The sequence below is a fragment of the Musa acuminata genome, unplaced genomic scaffold (genome assembly GCF_036884655.1).
Source record: "Musa acuminata AAA Group cultivar baxijiao unplaced genomic scaffold, Cavendish_Baxijiao_AAA HiC_scaffold_1126, whole genome shotgun sequence".
In the NCBI taxonomy this organism is placed as follows: Eukaryota; Viridiplantae; Streptophyta; class Magnoliopsida; order Zingiberales; family Musaceae; genus Musa; species Musa acuminata.
In genome coordinates, this window is record NW_027021339.1 from 5,595,125 (window position 1) to 5,600,124 (window position 5,000).

A 5,000-nucleotide genomic window follows, 5' to 3' on the forward strand; every position below is an offset into this window, starting at 1 on the left:
GGTGGCACAGGGCTGGATGGGGCTTTCGTATAGCAGGGACGGTGCTGCCTCTCGCTTCGCTCGCTGTCCGCCGCTCGCCGCTCGCTCGTGCAGCCAAAAATGGCCAGTTTTGGCCCGTTTTTGGGCCGTTTTGGCCAGTTTTTGGCCTGTTCTTGCATTGCGCGGTGACCGTCGAGAGCGGAGCAAAACGTCAGCCATCTCAGCACCCTGGAACCCCCCGGGTGGCACAGGGCTGGATGGGGCTTTCGTATAGCAGGGACGGTGCTGCCTCTCGCTTCGCTCGCTGTCCGCCGCTCGCCGCTCGCTCGTGCAGCCAAAAATGGCCAGTTTTGGCCCGTTTTTGGGCCGTTTTGGCCAGTTTTTGGCCTGTTCTTGCATTGCGCGGTGACCGTCGAGAGCGGAGCAAAACGTCAGCCATCTCAGCACCCTGGAACCCCCCGGGTGGCACAGGGCTGGATGGGGCTTTCGTATAGCAGGGACGGTGCTGCCTCTCGCTTCGCTCGCTGTCCGCCGCTCGCCGCTCGCTCGTGCAGCCAAAAATGGCCAGTTTTGGCCCGTTTTTGGGCCGTTTTGGCCAGTTTTTGGCCTGTTCTTGCATTGCGCGGTGACCGTCGAGAGCGGAGCAAAACGTCAGCCATCTCAGCACCCTGGAACCCCCCGGGTGGCACAGGGCTGGATGGGGCTTTCGTATAGCAGGGACGGTGCTGCCTCTCGCTTCGCTCGCTGTCCGCCGCTCGCCGCTCGCTCGTGCAGCCAAAAATGGCCAGTTTTGGCCCGTTTTTGGGCCGTTTTGGCCAGTTTTTGGCCTGTTCTTGCATTGCGCGGTGACCGTCGAGAGCGGAGCAAAACGTCAGCCATCTCAGCACCCTGGAACCCCCCGGGTGGCACAGGGCTGGATGGGGCTTTCGTATAGCAGGGACGGTGCTGCCTCTCGCTTCGCTCGCTGTCCGCCGCTCGCCGCTCGCTCGTGCAGCCAAAAATGGCCAGTTTTGGCCCGTTTTTGGGCCGTTTTGGCCAGTTTTTGGCCTGTTCTTGCATTGCGCGGTGACCGTCGAGAGCGGAGCAAAACGTCAGCCATCTCAGCACCCTGGAACCCCCCGGGTGGCACAGGGCTGGATGGGGCTTTCGTATAGCAGGGACGGTGCTGCCTCTCGCTTCGCTCGCTGTCCGCCGCTCGCCGCTCGCTCGTGCAGCCAAAAATGGCCAGTTTTGGCCCGTTTTTGGGCCGTTTTGGCCAGTTTTTGGCCTGTTCTTGCATTGCGCGGTGACCGTCGAGAGCGGAGCAAAACGTCAGCCATCTCAGCACCCTGGAACCCCCCGGGTGGCACAGGGCTGGATGGGGCTTTCGTATAGCAGGGACGGTGCTGCCTCTCGCTTCGCTCGCTGTCCGCCGCTCGCCGCTCGCTCGTGCAGCCAAAAATGGCCAGTTTTGGCCCGTTTTTGGGCCGTTTTGGCCAGTTTTTGGCCTGTTCTTGCATTGCGCGGTGACCGTCGAGAGCGGAGCAAAACGTCAGCCATCTCAGCACCCTGGAACCCCCCGGGTGGCACAGGGCTGGATGGGGCTTTCGTATAGCAGGGACGGTGCTGCCTCTCGCTTCGCTCGCTGTCCGCCGCTCGCCGCTCGCTCGTGCAGCCAAAAATGGCCAGTTTTGGCCCGTTTTTGGGCCGTTTTGGCCAGTTTTTGGCCTGTTCTTGCATTGCGCGGTGACCGTCGAGAGCGGAGCAAAACGTCAGCCATCTCAGCACCCTGGAACCCCCCGGGTGGCACAGGGCTGGATGGGGCTTTCGTATAGCAGGGACGGTGCTGCCTCTCGCTTCGCTCGCTGTCCGCCGCTCGCCGCTCGCTCGCGCAGCCAAAAATGGCCAGTTTTGGCCCGTTTTTGGGCCGTTTTGGCCAGTTTTTGGCCTGTTCTTGCATTGCGCGGTGACCGTCGAGAGCGGAGCAAAACGTCAGCCATCTCAGCACCCTGGAACCCCCCGGGTGGCACAGGGCTGGATGGGGCTTTCGTATAGCAGGGACGGTGCTGCCTCTCGCTTCGCTCGCTGTCCGCCGCTCGCCGCTCGCTCGTGCAGCCAAAAATGGCCAGTTTTGGCCCGTTTTTGGGCCGTTTTGGCCAGTTTTTGGCCTGTTCTTGCATTGCGCGGTGACCGTCGAGAGCGGAGCAAAACGTCAGCCATCTCAGCACCCTGGAACCCCCCGGGTGGCACAGGGCTGGATGGGGCTTTCGTATAGCAGGGACGGTGCTGCCTCTCGCTTCGCTCGCTGTCCGCCGCTCGCCGCTCGCTCGTGCAGCCAAAAATGGCCAGTTTTGGCCCGTTTTTGGGCCGTTTTGGCCAGTTTTTGGCCTGTTCTTGCATTGCGCGGTGACCGTCGAGAGCGGAGCAAAACGTCAGCCATCTCAGCACCCTGGAACCCCCCGGGTGGCACAGGGCTGGATGGGGCTTTCGTATAGCAGGGACGGTGCTGCCTCTCGCTTCGCTCGCTGTCCGCCGCTCGCCGCTCGCTCGTGCAGCCAAAAATGGCCAGTTTTGGCCCGTTTTTGGGCCGTTTTGGCCAGTTTTTGGCCTGTTCTTGCATTGCGCGGTGACCGTCGAGAGCGGAGCAAAACGTCAGCCATCTCAGCACCCTGGAACCCCCCGGGTGGCACAGGGCTGGATGGGGCTTTCGTATAGCAGGGACGGTGCTGCCTCTCGCTTCGCTCGCTGTCCGCCGCTCGCCGCTCGCTCGCGCAGCCAAAAATGGCCAGTTTTGGCCCGTTTTTGGGCCGTTTTGGCCAGTTTTTGGCCTGTTCTTGCATTGCGCGGTGACCGTCGAGAGCGGAGCAAAACGTCAGCCATCTCAGCACCCTGGAACCCCCCGGGTGGCACAGGGCTGGATGGGGCTTTCGTATAGCAGGGACGGTGCTGCCTCTCGCTTCGCTCGCTGTCCGCCGCTCGCCGCTCGCTCGTGCAGCCAAAAATGGCCAGTTTTGGCCCGTTTTTGGGCCGTTTTGGCCAGTTTTTGGCCTGTTCTTGCATTGCGCGGTGACCGTCGAGAGCGGAGCAAAACGTCAGCCATCTCAGCACCCTGGAACCCCCCGGGTGGCACAGGGCTGGATGGGGCTTTCGTATAGCAGGGACGGTGCTGCCTCTCGCTTCGCTCGCTGTCCGCCGCTCGCCGCTCGCTCGTGCAGCCAAAAATGGCCAGTTTTGGCCCGTTTTTGGGCCGTTTTGGCCAGTTTTTGGCCTGTTCTTGCATTGCGCGGTGACCGTCGAGAGCGGAGCAAAACGTCAGCCATCTCAGCACCCTGGAACCCCCCGGGTGGCACAGGGCTGGATGGGGCTTTCGTATAGCAGGGACGGTGCTGCCTCTCGCTTCGCTCGCTGTCCGCCGCTCGCCGCTCGCTCGTGCAGCCAAAAATGGCCAGTTTTGGCCCGTTTTTGGGCCGTTTTGGCCAGTTTTTGGCCTGTTCTTGCATTGCGCGGTGACCGTCGAGAGCGGAGCAAAACGTCAGCCATCTCAGCACCCTGGAACCCCCCGGGTGGCACAGGGCTGGATGGGGCTTTCGTATAGCAGGGACGGTGCTGCCTCTCGCTTCGCTCGCTGTCCGCCGCTCGCCGCTCGCTCGCGCAGCCAAAAATGGCCAGTTTTGGCCCGTTTTTGGGCCGTTTTGGCCAGTTTTTGGCCTGTTCTTGCATTGCGCGGTGACCGTCGAGAGCGGAGCAAAACGTCAGCCATCTCAGCACCCTGGAACCCCCCGGGTGGCACAGGGCTGGATGGGGCTTTCGTATAGCAGGGACGGTGCTGCCTCTCGCTTCGCTCGCTGTCCGCCGCTCGCCGCTCGCGCAGCCAAAAATGGCCAGTTTTGGCCCGTTTTTGGGCCGTTTTGGCCAGTTTTTGGCCTGTTCTTGCATTGCGCGGTGACCGTCGAGAGCGGAGCAAAACGTCAGCCATCTCAGCACCCTGGAACCCCCCGGGTGGCACAGGGCTGGATGGGGCTTTCGTATAGCAGGGACGGTGCTGCCTCTCGCTTCGCTCGCTGTTCGCCGCTCGCCGCTCGCTCGCGCAGCCAAAAATGGCCAGTTTTGGCCCGTTTTTGGGCTGTTTTGGCCAGTTTTTGGCCTGTTCTTGCGTGGTGCGGTGACCGTCGTGAGCGGAGCAAAACGTCAGCCATCTCAGCACCCTGGAACCCCCCGGGTGGCACAGGGCTGGATGGGGCTTTCGTATAGCAGGGACGGTGCTGCCTCTCGCTTCGCTCGCTGTTCGCCGCTCGCCGCTCGCTCGCGCAGCCAAAAATGGCCAGTTTTGGCCCGTTTTTGGGCTGTTTTGGCCTGTTTTTGGGCTGTTCTTGTGTGGCGCGGTGACCGTCGTGAGCGGAGCAAAATGTCAGCCATCTCAGCACCCTGGAACCCCCCGGGTGGCACAGGGCTGGATGGGGCTTTCGTATAGCAGGGACGGTGCTGCCTCGCGCTTCGCTCGCTGTTCGCCGCTCTCCGCTCGCTCGCGCAGCAAAAAATGGCCAGTTTTGGCCCGTTTTTGGGCTGTTTTGGCCAGTTTTTGGCCTGTTCTTGCGTGCCGCGGCGACCGTCGTGAGCGGAGCAAAACGTCAGCCATCTCAGCACCCTGGAACCCCCCGGGTGGCACAGGGCTGGATGGGGCTTTCGTATAGCAGGGACGGTGCTGCCTCTCGCTTCGCTCGCTGTCCGCCGCTCGCTGCTCGCTCGCGCAGCCAAAAATGGCCAGTTTTGGCCCGTTTTTGGGCTGTTTTGGCCTGTTTTTGGGCTGTTCTTGTGTGCCGCGGCGACCGTCGTGAGCGGAGCAAAATGTCAGCCATCTCAGCACCCTGGAACCCCCCGGGTGGCACAGGGCTGGATGGGGCTTTCGTATAGCAGGGACGGTGCTGCCTCTCGCTTCGCTCGCTGTCCGCCGCTCGCCGCTCGCTCGCGCAGCCAAAAATGGCCAGTTTTGGCCCGTTTTTGGGCCGTTTTGGCCAGTTTTTGGCCTGTTCTTGCGTTGCGCG